Here is a 17,810-nt window from a genome sequence, read left to right as displayed (position 1 = left end):
ATGTTGAAAACTATATTTTCATGTATTTGGAAAAACAAAATACTATTTTAAGCACATTATGCTGCTAGGCACATTTTTGTACATGTGGCCTTTTCTGGCTGTTATTATCTTCATTGCAAAATGAGACCAATAGTGAAATCTTTGGGTCAAAGGATATGAAAAATCTTGCAACTTTTATTGCACAATTCAATATTGGTTGGTAAAGTAGTTAAATAAAGTCATAGTGTTATAACAATTAATTAAGAGAATCCTCCAAAAATTAATTTCTTTTAATACCTATTGTAGTTTCATGTGTGCAAGGTGATACTTAATATTATTTTAATTAGAATTTTTTCCACTCTTAATGATTCTGAATATTTTTTCAGGTGGCTTGTATTTCTATTTTTGAAAACTACCTGTTTCTCGTCTATAACCACTTACCTATCTGAGAATGGTTCAAATTTATATGCTTGTTTAAATTGTCCATAAATTTTACAATTAGAAGATTGTACCTGCTACATTTAATGGAATTTGTATCTTTTCTTTTGATGCTAGCTGATGTGATTTTACTTCCATATGATAAAGAATTGTTTATTTTTTTCTTTTGATGTTCCTTTCTGTCACATGCTGGTTTATGAATTTTCCTTTATTCAGAATTGTGAACACTATAATTTTCTATTCTCATTTCATTTATATATATGAGGTACCTTTTAATATTTTGTTTATTTATGTATTTGGATTTTTTTGGGAAACTAGATGTATTGATCTATATCTATTTTCCTCTAGACTGTTTTAGTTTTCTCAGCACTTCTTGTTGAATAAAGTATCCCTTCTGAAACTTATCAAATATGTCATTATTATATTTATTCACTTATATGCCTTAATTTCCTAGTTTGTCTTATTGATCTTTTTAAAAAATGTTAAATAGCCTGTTCTAGATAATTTTACATGTGTGACTTTATAATGCATATTTTGATTATATCTTTTGATATTCTTGACCTTTTATGTTTTTAGTTATCTCTTTTGTCATTTGATAGGTATAACATTAATTCTGTAGTTGTGTAGAGTAATTTTTCCTATTTTGATGTTGCCTGAGATGCATATCAAATATTTCTCTAATTATTTGGCATATGTGTTTCTTATATGTAAATTTATCTTCTGGTTGTATTTGCATGAGTCCTGTGTATTTTGGTAGTTTAATTCCCAGATGTTAAATACATCATTATATCCCTTGATATACCTGACCTTTAATTCCTTTAGCTATCTTTTTGGTAATTTAATAGATATGGTGGTCATTTGGTAGTTCTGTAGAACACAAAGTTTTTCAAGGGTAAATGCTGAAAACTATTTTGCATATATTTTTTAAAAAGCTATTATTTTTAAAAAGATTTAACATACAAACTTCTGAAAATATGACTTTGTCTCATTTTAGACAAATGTATATAATAGATTTAGATAGTAGAGGTATTTTCAATTTAAATAAGTAATTTTTATTTAGGCCTAGAGATGTTGGAATATCTAAATCTAAGATGCTACAGAATTCCTAAATGACAGAATTCCTAAGTGTTCTGTAGTTCCACATTTCAGCAAGATTAATAATTTTGGTAACATTTTCATATCATTGCATATCATATCAGACAATTTCATATCATTGCATATGGCCTAGACTCCATCACCTTAGGAAATGGTTAAATGGCATGATGACATCACTTCTAAATTTAAAATATAATAAGTTAGAGACAAGCTCCATTGTAATTTTGATAGATGGAGGGTAAAAGGCAACTGTTATTGAGTTTACCCTGGCACTTTGCCTCATTCTATCTGAACATCATTCTATCAATGTCCAAAATACCAAAACTTTGTATTGAGTATGCAAAAATATGTATCTTGGCCCAAGATACAGTTTTTTCAGAAAGAAAGTTACATTGTATGGAGCTGAGCTTGATGATATTCATTGAATTTTCCCAATATCTTTAGGGAGAGCATCATAATATAATATTAGAATTGTTATAGATTAGAGGTTAGCTCAAAGGGAGTTAAAAAGAATCATTCCAGCAGTGGTTGCCACAAATGCTTTAAATGCATCTGAGTGTGCCACAAATATTTTTAAAATAGTAACAAGTTAATATATTCTCTTTAATAGTTACTTGGTATTCATTGATGTAGATGGGCTACATATATACACATTTGAAGCAGAAAGAAAAGGGAATTGTCCAGATTATAGCCAGCTTCCCCAAAATAGAGTTTCCTTTGTTAAACTGGAAGACATTTTAAATTATCTTATTAATAATGCCTCATTTCAAATAAAATCACCATCCATCAGATCCACATTAGAGAAAAACAATAGAGCAATTTATTTATAAATAACTTTAATTGAAGAATGAACAAGGTCAAGTGTTTCTAAAACACGGAAAACATTGGGACTTGTTGATAGACAGAACTTGCCATTGCCAATTTTACTATGACACACAGGTTGTAGTGTTCAAATTTCAGTTTTCTGCTCAAGAATAATAATAAGAATAGATAAAATAGGATAAATATAATAAAATTGTGTTCTATGTGAATGCTCAGAAAAACATAATTGACTTTCTGTTTGATATTGACATAGATGGAATTTGACTTTTATAATGAATTACTCTTTCTTTCTTCCAAACTGCTCCTATAAGCTATAATTTTGGGATGATTATATAGTTGTATCATTGTATAGATTAAGAATGAGAAGAGATAAGGGAAAGAGAGAAAAAAGAGAAAGAGAGAGAAGGAGGGAGAGAAGAGGGAAGTGAGCAGGGGAGAGAGAGAGAGAGAGAGAGAGAGAGAGAGAGAGAGAGAGAGAGAGAGAGAGAGAGAGAGAGAGAGAGAGAGAGAGAAGGAGGGAGGGAAAGGGAAAAAGAAACAATCGTATTGTTCTTATTTAACTTTAGGAAGCAAAGGCTATCTTGTATATGAGTAATTGCTGATGGTCAAACTGTAACTTTCAAATTTCAGTTGTGTTTTGTGTGTGTGTGTGTGTGTGTGTGTGTGTGTGTGTGTGTGTGTGTGTACTTTAAAAAAAAATAAGATTTTAAATGCCATTCTGTAAGTCAGATAGTGTTTGAAGTGTTTGAAGAATTAGAAAGTTATAATATGTTGAATTTAGAAAGTTTCCAGTTTGAATTAATATTCAGTTTATTTAAACAATTTAAATAAATATTAAATATTTCAGATTGCTTTGTCCATATTTTATAAACATTTGTGCATGAAAACTGAAAATATTATCATATATATTTGCTATACTAATGTAGTTTATATGCACAATATTGGAGCCAGAAACTCAGTGATGTTTCATTTCAGAACTTAAGTTTGAACAGTTTGACACTATTATATTATTTATAAAACACCTTGTCTAAAAGTAATCCTGAAAGACAAAAGTTTGCACTTGTATTTTGCAACTGCTTATCTCAAAGAACTCCAAGAATCTCATGCAGATATATTACTTATCTCTCTCTCATGAATCACTCAGGTCACAGGGCTACCTCAGAAAAAACTATCTCAGGCATGACTGGAAGCAAAGTTACATAATCCAAATGTAGAAAGTCCTATTACGTCCAATTCAACAGGCATTTGTATGCCCACCATGTGTATAGTCCATGAGAGATATGATGAAAAGATTTTTTAAATTTAGTGTATATATCACAATTTTCCCAACCACATCTAATTAATTTTCAGTTTCGCATTACTATGAAGATTCATTACATATGGAACCTTTATGTAATATACATATTATTCAATAGAGCTATCATTAGGTAAAATAAAATGAAGTTAGTGACTTTTCTTACATAATTCCAAACTGGTTTTTAGAAAAATGAACAATTCCATGAACGATATATTAATGTGCCTATTTTTCCATGGTACCTACTACCCAATGTTGTATATTTTAACCTTTTCAAATTTTGAAAGTTTAGTGAGTGTGAAATGAAGTCTAAGAATTGTTTTTTAAATGAGCATTTCTTTTTATTAGTAGTGACTTGAAGCATTAACAGAAGATTTTGTTGACTGCAGGTTATATTTCTTCTTTTGAAAACTGTTTTTAATAGCTTTTGACCCCTTATAGTTTCAAGGACATTTAAAAATATTTCCACTCCACATCATTGTGAAAAATGTAATCTTAATGTTCCTCTAATATTTTTATGCCTAGATGGCATAAGATGCTAATTCCAACTTATTTTTTTTAGTAGATTACTCTCCATCTTCCCAGAAGTTCCTATTAAATATAATGTTTCCCAGTTGTTTTGTTCTGCTTTCTACTGATCTGCTTTTCTAGTTTTCTTAATCAGTACCAAATACTTTTGATAATTATTGATGTTAAATAATTTGCAATCTGGAGTTCTAGACTCCTTTCATTCTATATTTATAATTTCTCTTGAAGTTCTTGAACTATTCTTCCTTCAAGTGTATTTTGTTATTTTGTAAGCTATTCTTGGTATTTTTGTTGGTATGACATGAAACTTTAAATTGATTTAGTTATTCTCATAATTTTTGTATTAAACAATTACATGATCATAAGTTATTTCTCCAAATATTTATATCTTTTATTAAAGACTGTCTTACTTTACATTTCTATTGTGTATGTTTGGTAGTTTTAAGTCCCAAGATAATTTATGGAGTTTTATAGTTGTTTTGAAAGGGATATCTTGTTCTATCTTTTCCTCTTTTTTTTTTTTTTTAGATATTTCAAAGAAATACTATATTGATGGCTTTTGAGTATTGATTTATTCTGTTTATTGAAGTTGCTAATCATTAATCATATTGATTAATCTTTGTTAATTTTCTTTTTTAAAATTTTTTTATTAAAGGTTTTTATTTACAAAACATATGCATGGGTAATTCTCCAACATTGACCCTTGCATTTCATTTAGGTTATCAAATTTATTGGCATAAAGTTGGGCAAAGTAACTCCTAATTATGGCTCTAATTTCCTCTTCATTGGTTGACAATTTTCCCTTTTCATTTTTGACACTAACAATTTGATTTTCTTCTTTCCTTTTTCTAATCAAATTAACTAAAATTTTATTTACTATGTTGGTTTTTTCATAAAACCAACTCTTAGTTTTATTTATTAATTCAATAGATTTTTTCTACTTTCAATTTTATTGATCTTCTATTTTTAGAATTTCAAGTTTGGTATTTGATTGGGGGGTTTCAATATGTCATTTTTCTAGCTTTTTTATTTCTAAGCTTAATTTATTGATCTTCTCTTTATTTTATGCAAGTAAGCATCTAGAGATATAAAATTTCCCCTTATTACCATTTTGGCTGCATCCCACAAATTTTGGTATGTTGTCTCATAATTGTCATTTGCTTAAATGAAATTATTGATTATGTCGGTGATTTGCTGTTTCACCCATTCACTCTTTAGGATGAGATTATTTAGTTTCCAATTACTTTTTAGTCTATTTTCCCCCTGGACTTTTATTGAATGTAATTTTATTGCACCGTGATCTTAAAAAATGCATTTACTATTTCTGCCTTTCTGCATTTGATTTGGAGGTATTTATGTCCTAATATATGGTCAGTTTTTGTCTAAGTTCCATGAACTACCAAGAAGAAAGTATACTCTTTTCTGTCTCCATTTAATTTTCTCCAAAGATCTCTCAGACCTAGCTTTTCTAGTATTCTATTTACTTCTTTGACTTCTTTCTTATTTATTTTGTAGTTTGATTTATCTAGTTCTGAGAGAGCAAGGTTGAGATCTCCTACTGTTAGAGTTTTGCTGTCTATTTCTTCTTGTAGCTTTCTTAACTTCTTTAGGAATTTTCATGCTCTTCCACTTGGTGCATATATATTTAGTACTGATATTGCTTCATTATCTATAGCAACATATCTTTAGCAAAATATAGTTTCCTTCTTTATCTCTTTAATTAGATCAATTTTTGCTTTTGCTTGATCTCAGAATGGCTATCCCTGCTTTTTTTAACTTCACCTGAAGCATAATAGATTTTGCTCTGGTCTTTTACCTGTACTCTGTATGTATCACTCTGCTTTAAATGTATTTCTTGTAAACAATATATTATAGGATCCTGGCTTTTAATGTAGTCTCCTATTTGCTTACACTTTATGGGAGAGTTCACCCCATTCACATTTATAGTTAAAAATGACTAATTTTGTATTTCCTGCCATCTTATTAACCCCAAATTATTCTTTTCTTTTTTCCTTTTCCCATTTCCCTCCTCCCCAGTATTTTACTCAAGCAGTTCTCCCCCTTTAGAGACCCTCTCCTTTTCTTATACCTTTCCCATACTTTTTCTGTTTTCCTTTCTATTTAGACTACCTCTTCCCTTTTCCCCTTTCTCCTCCCACTTTTCTATAGGGTGAGAGAAGTTTCTCAGTTTAATCAAATATGTCTAATATTCTTTTTTTGAATCTTACTCTGATGAGAATAAGATTCACACAATATTCATCACCCTCCCTTCTTTCCTTCAATTATAATAGATTTTCTTTGGCTTTTCCTGAGTTGTAATTTCCCTCATTTTACCTCCATTTACCCTTTTTTTTCTGTTACAATCCCCTTTCCATCTCTAGTTTCTTTTTTATATTATAACAGTAAAATCAGATTATACATGTATTCTCTATGTATACCTGTATAACAGAAATACAGTTCTCAAGAGTTTTTTTTTTCTTTTTACCTTTTTATGCTTCTCTTGAATTCTATATTTGGAGGTCAATTTTTTTTTTGTTTATTTGTTTAGCTCTGGTCTTTTCATCAAAAATAAATGGAATTCACCAGTTTCATTGAATGTTCATATTCTTCCCTGAAAGAAAATGCTCAGTTTAGCAGGATAATTTATTCTTGGCTGCATTCCAAGTTCCTTTGCTTTTCAGAATATCAGATTCCAGGCCCTTTGATTCTTTAAAGTGGAGGCTGCTATGTCCTGAGTAATCCTTAGTATGACTCTTCGGTATTTGAATTGGTTTTTTTCTGGCTACTTGTAATATTTTTTCCTTGGTTTGATAGTTTTGAAATTTAGCCACAATATTCCTTGGGGTTTTAATTTTGGGGTCTCTTTCAGGAAGTATTTGGTGAATTCATTCAATGGTCATTTTACCTTCTGATTCTATGACATCTGGCAGTTGTCTTTGATGATTTCCTGAAAAATATTGTCTAGGCTCTTTTTTTTCATCATGTATTTTAAGGAGTCCAGGAATTGTCTCTCCTAGAAATGTTTTCCAGATTGGTTGTTTTCTCAATTAGGTATTTTACTTTTTTTTCTATTTTTCTATTTTTTTGATTTTGCTTGCCTGATTCTTGTTGTCTCATTGAGTCATTCATTTCCATTTGTTCAGTTCGAATTTTAGTGAATTATTTTCTTAATTTACTTTTTTAATTTCTTTTTTATTTGTCCAATTGAATTTTTAAACAAGTTGTTTTGTTCTATGGAATTTTTTTTTCCCATTTCACAAATTCTGTTTTTCTGGAAGTTGTTTTATTTTTCCATTTTATCAAATTTACCTTTTAATGAGTTATGTGCCTTTTTCAAACCTCTTGCAAAGTTTTCATTTCCTTTCCCCATTTTTCCTTTAGCCCTGTTTTAAGATCCTTTTAAATTTCTTCTAGGAGAGTCTTGTGTGATGGGGACCAAGTTATAATATCCTTTTGGGGCTTCATGTGGAGACAATCTACCTTTAGTTGCTCAGAATTTGAAATTTTTTCTTCTCTTTCACCATAAAAGCTGTCTATTGTCAGAGTTCTCTTTTACTTTTTTACTCATTTTTTTAAAAAAGTTAAGATCTAAAAAAAAAAAAGTTAAGATCTGCTTTTAGGGCAAGAGAGGTTTTTCAAGCTTTTCAAGCTTTCTTCTCAGCAGCTTCCTCTAAAAGTGGCCGGGGTACACGGGGTCAGTACTGACTCACTCTTGGTGCTGGGTGGGTGTGGCCAGGTCCTGTGAGATTCTGGCACGTTTTGGGGTTCACTTTTTCCCTTTTGTTTGTGTTGGATGTTTTATAACTTCTCTGCTGATCTATTGGTTTGCAACCAGGGCAGAGTGGCCAACATTGCTATAGATTCCTCCCCATAAGTTCTCTGCCACATGGAGTTTGCACTGCCCTGGGACTCTGTGCTGTCTGCACTAGCATCTGTGCTCACCTGCTTGTGCTAGCTGCCTCCCTCCTGTTTCCAGTTAAAACAGACCTTTTCTTGCGATCTTTGAAATTATCTTCTGCTGGTAATTTGTTGCACTACTAATATTTGTGGATTCTCCCGGTCCAGAGCTAATTCAGAGGCTGGATTTGTCATTTAGTCTGAGGGCTGTAGGAGAAGGTCAGAAAGTAACATGTGACATATATTTTACTTAAGATATACTTCAACATATTTAACGTGCATGAGACTGCCTGCTATCTAGGGGAGGGGTTGGAAGGGAAAAATTGAACAGAAGTGCTTGCAAGGGTTAGTGTTGAAAAATCACCCATGCATATGTTCTGTCAATAAAAAACTATAATAAAAATATCAGAAAAGAAAGAAAGAAACATGTGTCCTCTCCACCATCTTGACTCAGCCCCTGGAAGTCAGTCTTTGTTAATTTTTTAAAGTTTTTCTAAATAAGGCTGGTCACATCCTCTGACCTTTTCTATGGGAGAACCTTCATTCCTCTTCCTCATGTATGAGCAATATTGACTCATAAACTAGAAAAAGAAGTAATGGAGGACAATACTATTTTTTAAAAGTCTCTCAAAAGACTAAAGTAAATGAAGTCATTGTGAAAAAAATTAAAAAATAGAACAACAAATAGAAGAAAAATAGAGAAGACTTGCTAAGATTTTTAAAAATAATAATAAACATTTTTCACCATCAAGGACAATTGACTCATCATATGTATACTCTTAACAGTCTTAGACATACCTATACAGAAGATAGAAATAGTTCTAAAATAATAAATAAATATAACATATAATAATATAAAGACAATAATAAAATAAGAAAGATAAGAAAAGCAATTGATTAATATGTACATATGCTTACAAATATATTTATATATGTTTTGAATATGGAATAATTATGAAGACACTGAAGAATTAGGGGAATTCCTCTCATTCTCATGAGGTAAAGACATGGAAAAGTCTCAGTTATTACTAATATTGGAAAAAAGTGACTGAAAAAAACATCAAATATGAACCTGAACATCTATGTTTCTATTTATATGCAATTTTCATATCCTTTCTGAGTTCCCTTCTAACAAGATGTCTCTCATATACATGTAAGAATTATAAAAGAATTCCATGAAAGATAGCATGGAGAGATGACTTTTTTCAGCATCCCTCTGTTCATGAATATAAAAATGGCAACATAACTGGGATATGTATGCTTACCAAAGGTATTCTGTCACTAAGAGGAGTGCAGTGAAGCGTCCAAGTTTAAGAGAGCGTTCTAACAGTTGGTGAGTTCTTCTAAGATATTCTTGTTCATAGGTGACCTGATGGTTATTAAACCATGGAACATTGAAAAACTTCCTAAATAGGATCTGAAATGACTCAAAAAAGTGATATAATCTTTGACATAGAAAAAAAAACCCAAGTACTTATTGTCTAGACTACTGCTCTTCAAATTATAAGTCAATTTATTGAAGTGCATTTTGTAAGATCAATCTAAAGATCCTACCCTCTTTAAGAGAATCTGTTGTGGGAAATGTCTCAACTATAATCCCTTTATCCCTTTACTAGAGCATTGTAATATATGCTGGGGAAAAGGTGCACATAAACTGGGGACATGGAGGAAGATTTTCCCAATATTGTTTGAGCAATAGATATCGAGATCACATTATAATTGTCCTGAGAAGCCAACTGCCATATGTTCTGCTTTTCTACCCGATCACAATTTATTTTACTTAAATTATATTATTCTTTCAGTTTATCCATCCACCTACTTATTCATCTATCTATCTATCTATCTATCTATCTATCATCTATCATCTATTTATCTACTTACCTGCCTATCTTTACTATGGCTTAGAATCTTTCCTTGTCATTTCTTTCTTACCATTTCAACTTTTTGAATAAAATTTATTTGTGATACTCTTCTCTAAAAAATGTTAATTTATTTCTTTTCCTTCTTTATTGTTCTCTTCTGACATCCAGTTTCTTATACATGCAAATGAATTTGAGTTAGAATAAAATGTAAAGAAAAAAAAAAACAAGATAATTGCTTCTCACTCATCCAGTTAATATTCCTACCTTGGGTTTTTTTTTTTCAATGTAAATATCAAAAAAGTATATTTCCATGCAAAGAGAAGACAAAAAATGGATTCTATTTGAAATCATGATTTTTCACATCTCACTTTTATTTTTTAAGCATATAACAAATATTGCTTTCAAAACTATTTGACTTGACTTCCTTCTGAACTTTCTTTTATTCCCTTTTGTGAATTTTAAAAATTGTTTCAACAACTCACTTTTTTGCTCTCTCTATTGTGATCTCCCTCTTTATGCCTTACCCCTTTGAATTAATCAAGAGAAAGAAAGTAAAAAAGATTTATTTTAAAAACAAAATAGATAGGAAAAACCAATCCCCTGGAGACAGATTTGGTTATTGAAATGACCAGAGTTCTTAAGTTTTTCAAAATGTTTGGATACTGCCTTTGTATAAATTGTTCAGCTGGTTCACTCTGTGTCACTTCATATTACTCAGAGGCCTTTGAAATTATCTTTTTCATTATTTATTAGGGAGCAATAATATTCCATTACATTCATACACTTCAATTTGTTCAGTTATTCCTTTAGGGTTGTATTTTGACCAGTGAAAAATACTTTGTTTTATCCCTAGAATGAGATAGCTGGGTTTTAGTTTCTGGATTGTAATGTAAATTCTGCATCTTATTCTTTTCTTCACTCTTTTATCTACATTAAACCATTGGCTTCTTAGATCCTTTTGTTCCTTGATCATTTCTCAGTTCTCTTTTTTTTATGTCCATCAAGGTAAGGATTTTTTTCTTCAAACAATAGCATGGTGAATTGATTTGTTTAGACATTTTTTCTTAATTTTACTTATCAACCTTACATTTCTTAGTGCTGAATGTCATTTCTTCCCTTTTTCTTGTTTGACTTTTTATCACATCCCCCGAACATTTATTTCAAAGGTTTTTTCCTCTGACCAACCCATGAATACTCCTGCCCACAGCAAAGGACCTGACTTCACACTTTGCTGAGAAAACTGAAACTATATATTAAGAACTCCCTATTCTTTCTAATTTATCTTAAATCCCTTCAATATCTCTAGCTCTCATTCTAACTTCTTTTGTACTTTGTTCATTCAATCAGTCTTTGACAAGGTAGGACTTGAAATTGGTGGATAATTACCTAGCCCTTTTGAACTATTCATACTTGTTTACCTCAATTAAATTTGTGTACTCCCATGGCATTTAAAAATATGCTGTTTATTCTTTTTTTCTTAATAAGAGTGTTTTGAAGACATAAATACATTTACAATTTCATTTTCCCCTTATATAATTATGCTCACTTTTGTACAATAAATTATTCTTGGGCTCAAGTCCTTTTCATTTGTTTTCCTATATCGATACAGTTTTCAATTTATATATTACAATAATTTGACTTCCCTTCCAAACCTGGCTTCATCTTCTAGAAGCCTGCCACAGGATCAGCAGCATCAGCAGCACTGGTACAGCCCCTCACACTGAATGGTCCTCCTTTTCTAGAGTTATTTTAGCTGTGAGGCCATAGCTCAGATCAGCTAAAGAGCCACAGTGTGTATGGGGTCATGAGTTCCATCAATGAGGATGTCTGAGGAACTGTCTACTTATGTCAAGCAAGAACTATATTATATTCTGTTCTTTTTAAATTTCCCTTTATTAGTCTTGTATGATTTTAATAGTATTCCTTGTATAGAATCTTTTTTCCCTGGCTCCTTGAAATATTTTCCCCTTGACTTAGGAGCTTTGGAGCTTCTCAATCACATTTCTAGCTGAATTAAAACTACAGCTTACTGGTGATGACCTCTTACGTTATCTAACACCTGTACTTTGCCCTTAGTTCCAGGAAATTTTCACCAATGAAACCATGAAAGGAAGCACTAATTTTTAAATTAATTACATTTTGGGGGCTACTCAGCAATTCTAAATTTATTTCTCTGGGCTTTGGTTTCTAGGTTAGTTTTTTTTTTATTTTAGATATTTCATCTATTATTCCAATTACACTATCTTTTATTCTAATTTTGTATACCATTGAATTTTTTTGTTATCCATTCAAATATGGATTTTCAGAATATTTACTGCTTTGTCAAGCTATTTCAGCTTCTATTCTAAGGCATAGATTTTCATTTCGTGTTTTTCTTATCCATTCTTATCCATTTTAACAAACAATTTATTAAATCTTCTACCCCTATCAAAGTTATTTATTGCTATTCAACTCATTTATGTTCTAGTTGAAATTATTAAGGAGTTAAATTCTTTTTCTGGTAATATTCTTGGCATTTGTTCTCTTACCTTATAATTTTTCTTTTTTTATTTTATTAATTTTATAATTATAAAATTTTTGACAGTACATATGCATGAGTAATTATTTTTTATAACATTATCCCTTGTATTAATGTTTCCAAAATTTCCCCTCCCTCCCTCTACTCCCTCCCCTAGATGACAGGCAATCCCATACATATTACAAGTGTTACAGTATAACCTAGATACAATATATGTGTGCAAATCCAATTTTCTTGTTGCACAGTAAGTATTGGATTCTGAAGGTATAAGTAACCTGGGTAGATAGACAGTAGTGCTAACAGTTTACATTCAATTCCCAGTTTCCTTCTCTGGGTGTAGTTGTTTCTGTCCATCATTGATCAACTGGAAGTGAGTTGGATCTTCTTTATGTTGAAGATTTCCTCTTCCATCAGAATATGTCCTCATACAGTATTGTTGTTGAAGTGTACAGTGATCTTCTGGTTCTGCTCATTTCACTCAGCATCAGTTGATGTAAGTCTCTCCAAACCGCTCTCTATTCATCCTGCTGGTCATTTCTTACAGAACAATAATATTCCATAACATTTATATACCATAATTTACCCAACCATTCTCCAATTGATGGACATCCATTCATTTTCCAGCTTCTAGCCACTATGAAAAGAGCTGCCACAAACATTTTGGCACATACGGGTCCCTTTCCCCTCCTCAGTATTTCTTTGGGATATAAGCCCAGTAGTAGCACTACTGGATCAAAGGGTATGCACATTTTGATAACTTTTTGGGCATAATTCCAGATCGTTCTCCAGAATGGTTGGATTCTTTCACAACTCCACCAATAATGCATCAGTGTCCCAGTTTTCCCACATCCCCTCCAACATTCATCATTATTTGTTCCTGTCATCTTAGCCAATCTGACAGGTGAGTAGTGGTATCTCAGAGTGGTCTTAATTTGCATTTCTCTGATCAATAGTGATTTGGAACACTCTTTCATATGAGTACCCTATAATATTTCTAAGTTGTATAAGAAAATTTTTCCTTACTTGCTTGTTTCCTCAGGTTTATTGCTGAACTTTTTTTTTCTTATGAGGTTTTCTTTATAAAGATTTCTTTTTTTTTAGAATGCTTTTCTTAGATACCACCTTTCCCCTACCCTGCACTAATGTATTCTCATTCCCTCAAATAACATTGCATTTACTTTCAATCAATGCTAATGCTTCTAAAATTTTAATTCCAAATTTTGTTTTCCCCTAATTATTAGGGGTTGGAACAATCATTTGCAAATATTAAGCACTTAGTAGTCTATGAAAATTTTGTAAAAATACCCTTTCAATGTGTGTGTATTTGTTGTTTTCTTCAATATAATGTGGACCTTGAGGACAGAGATGGTTTTATTTTGTCTTTATATTCCCAGGATGACATATAGTATCTATTTCATAGTACAAACTTCATAATTGATTGTTGATTGATGGTTGTTGCATTTCTAGTTGTTTCCAGGTGATGAGGTGAAATTCAACTTATATATAACCTTACCAAAAGTTCGTGACCAGGGGGATATCTTTGTCAGAATTGTGCATTAGAAAAAAATTAATTTGGTAGCTATATAACAGAAAATTTGGATAGGGAAAAGAGTGGAGATTGAGAGACCAATTAACAATCTATTACAGTTGCCTGGGTATGAAATGTTAAGGCCCTAAACCTATTTGGTGTCAGTGTGAGTTTCTTGTTGTTTGCTTTTCATTCTCAAGGATGACCAATAACATCTTGACTTGCAAATGAATCAGATTTCAGTGAGGCAGAGAAGTTCAAAGTCATCAGTTTCACTCTCTCCTCCAAAGTCATCAGAGTCCAGTGGCAAGATATAGGTTAGGATGACTGGTAATGATGAGAGGCAGTAAGAGACCCTGGCTTTACACAGTTAGAATTAACAGGACTTAGTTAATGACCAAGTCCTGCTCCTTTTTGAAGGTAGCAGTAGTGCTATATGAAAAAAAAAAAAAAAAAGTGGACTTAGAGGCAAGAAAAACCTTGGTTCTAATTCCTATATCTTCTTTAATAGTGGTGTGGCCCCAGGCAAGGAATCCACCTATCAGGAGTCATCTTCTCATCTACAAAATGAAGACAAATATGTAACACCAATTATCTCACTAGGATGTTGAGAAAGAAGTCGCTGATCTTAAAGTGATATATAAATGTCAGTTAATATTACTATTAAAAATACCCTTAACACATAGAGATTGCAGGGTATGAAATACTCTTCAAGGTTTTAATTATTTTAACATTTTAGTTTGTTGTTTTATTTTTAGATATATTTTTAAATAAACTTAAATTTCAAAAGATCTCTTAGTTTTCTTTGACCTGGATCCCTAAAAAATATCTCAAAACAACATACCTCAAGACTTTAGACAACAATGATGCAATTTTTAGTTATTTTCCCTCTCAAAATAATCCAAGACTTTTTTTTCTTTACAAATTACTATTCAGTTAAATTTAACTGAAAAATAATTTGGGGGCAGCTAGATGGTGCAGTGGATAGAGCACCAGCCCTGAATTCAGAAGGATCTGAGTTCAAATCTGATCTCAGACACTCCCTAGCTGTGTGACCCTGGGCAAGTCACTTAACCCCAGCCTCAGGAAAAAAATAATAATAATTTGGCAGTCCTGAGCTATTGTGATCAGCCTATTGCATCTAAAGACATTTTTTTCTGCTTTGTCTTTTTTTTAGTAACATATATTTGGAGATTATTATTAACTTATAAAACAGTGATGTCATAATCCATTAATCATAAAGAATCTTTATTAATTGTGAAGAATTCTGTTATGTAAAATAGTTGTTTTCTCAACATGTATTGCCAATATGTTAATTTTCTCACAGCTTCTTCAATATTTGTCAAATCACTTTTTTCCTTGGTAGGATGAGATATTCTGTTTCCATCACTTATCATTTGGCATAGACTTGTGCCATTGTTTTTTTTTTTTTTTCAGTAGCAATGTATGGCTGTGAGAGTTGGACTATAAGGAAAACTTTCACAGAATTGAGATTTTCAAATTGTGGTGCTAGAGAAGACTTTTGAGAATACCTCGGACAGCAAGGAGGTCAAATCAGTGAATACTTAAATAAATTAATTCAGATTATTTATTGGAAGGTTAAATTAAAGATTAAATATTTTGACCACATAATGAAAAGACAAAACTCCTTGGAAAAGACCCTTTTGTTGGGAAAAATTAAAGGCAAAAAGAAAAGAGGATGGTGAAGGTTAAGATGGATAGATAGTGTCATGGATACATAACACAAATTTGAACAGACTTGAAGATGTAGTGGAAGATTTAAGGGCCTGTCCTGCTATTGTCCATGGAATCATGAAGAGTTTGACACAATGGAAACAAAACCAGGATATTCTCCCATGGTGCCATAGTTTCTACCATTGTGAATCTGAAAATACTACCTCATCACTGTCAGCAAGTAATCTATAACAGTAGTCACTGAGAAGATTGATTCATCTGTTAATGAGAAATATTTTAGCTAATATAAGGCTGCCTAAACTAATAATTCATGATTTACAGACTCAAGGATGAGATAGACACTGTAATCAAATTAAAACAATTAGCTGGTAATTTGGTCATTCACCTAGGGGGACAAAATGTAGTTGGAATGAGTTCATCGCTACTAATTCAGTTTCTAATGTCTCAACTAGTCAGTTCAAAGTGAAATCTCATTAAAAGTATCTTATATATGCAAATAGATGTCCCTGTGATTCCAGGAGTACTATCTCTCATCAAGGAGCTCTGGGATTGTATGTACTCTGACTCCAAAGAGAGGGGATCAAACATGTCTTCATTTTCAAGTCCCAGGTAAAAAATCTCTCAAATAAAGTTCAGACTAGCATTTAGAGTCTCCTCAACAGGGATTCAGAGTCTCTTCTACAAATATTATTCATAGGAATTATAGCAATTCAATATTTCTTCCACCAGAAAAGAAACTTAATAATAACACAAAGATTTCTTTAAAAATATTGATAAATACTTAGAATATGAAACAATTATTAGTCACTTTTGTTATATTCTTCCTAATAGATAGGAAAGACTTATGGGACTGCTGAATGGATTTCATTTTCATTTCAGTTTTCGTTGTCTCCATAGCTAGTCAAGGTCCAATTATTCTGGTCACGTCATGGTGTGAGATTTTAGGTACCCACATTATTTTTTTCAGTGGTCAGCCCCTCCTCTGAGAAGCAGCACAATCCCAGGAAGCACCTTTCTCTACCAATCAGAATCTAACAAGTCCCACATCATCGTACTTATGAGTTGGGTGCCAAGGCTGGCAATGTTCACCTCTCAGGATCACTGTTCAATCACTTATACCCAGAGGAAGAAACACAAAGCAGAAGAGGCAGCCAAGGAATTAAGTTCTTATTTCATTCTTATGTAAGACACATTCTTTTTTTTTTTTTCTTTTTCAGAACACTTGATCATTTCAAAAAAGAAACTTCTTTCTTTCTTTCTTAATAGTATTTTATTTTTCTAAATACATATAAAGGTAGTTTTCAACATTCATTTGTATAAAACTTTGCATTCTAAATTTTCTCTCTCTTACTCCCCCCACCCCCAATGTATGCTAAATATGTACAATCCTTCTAAACATATTTCCATATTTATCATATTGTGCAAGAAAAATCAGACCCAAAAATATATAAAAAAAGAAAACAAAATAAAAGCAAAATTACTATTAAGTCACATGTTCTTGCTGCTACAGATACTTTACTTGTATTATTGCTGTTCGGAAGGTAGAAGGGAAATCTTATTTCTCTCCTAACTGTCCAGAGGAAAATTATAAGAGAGACTCATTCCATACTCAAGAAAGAGGAAGAAACTTAGTCCTTTCCTTTTTTTTTTAAATTTTATTTTTTATTATAACATTTTATATACAAAACATATGCATGGGTAATTTTTCAACACTGACCTTTGCAAAACCTTCTATTCCAACTTTTCCCCCCCACTCCCTCCCCTAGATGGCAGGTAGTCATGTTAAGTATGTTAAAGTATATGTTAAATACAATATATGTATACATATTTATACAGTTATCTTGTTGCATAGGAAAGATCGTAGTCCTTTCCTTTTAGCACACACTGTGCTACTGAATGAATATCTTTCTGGCTATATGAAAGTAAATGTGACCTACCAGAAAAGGTCAAGGAATCATCTCTTTTCCATACATGTTCCAGGAGGTGGCCACCTCCATATTTTCTCAATTAAATATTTGCTGACCCTAGCAAATTAACAAGGGCGCTTTTGACAAATTTGTTCATATTCCCACTTCTGGAGACCTGGAGGGACCCAAGAATTATCTTTTTTAAATGTCTTCCCTCGTGCACTGGGTTAAATAGTTACAGAAATGT

At 31.7% G+C, this 17,810-nt stretch overlaps 1 protein-coding gene and 1 pseudogene across 1 annotated transcript in view; both read left to right on the top strand.

Annotated features, from left to right (window-relative positions):
• Positions 1-17,810, top strand: part of SSPN (sarcospan) — a 103,110-nt gene that overhangs the window by 22,133 nt on the left and 63,167 nt on the right. The window lies entirely within an intron of this gene.
• On the top strand, positions 1,314-2,444 carry LOC141543913 (NEDD8-activating enzyme E1 catalytic subunit pseudogene; annotated as a pseudogene).

Source organism: Sminthopsis crassicaudata, chromosome 5 (genome assembly GCF_048593235.1).
Source record: "Sminthopsis crassicaudata isolate SCR6 chromosome 5, ASM4859323v1, whole genome shotgun sequence".
In the NCBI taxonomy this organism is placed as follows: Eukaryota; Metazoa; Chordata; class Mammalia; order Dasyuromorphia; family Dasyuridae; genus Sminthopsis; species Sminthopsis crassicaudata.
Note: the sequence above shows the minus strand (reverse complement) of the source record. Positions and strands in the feature narration are given on the sequence as shown.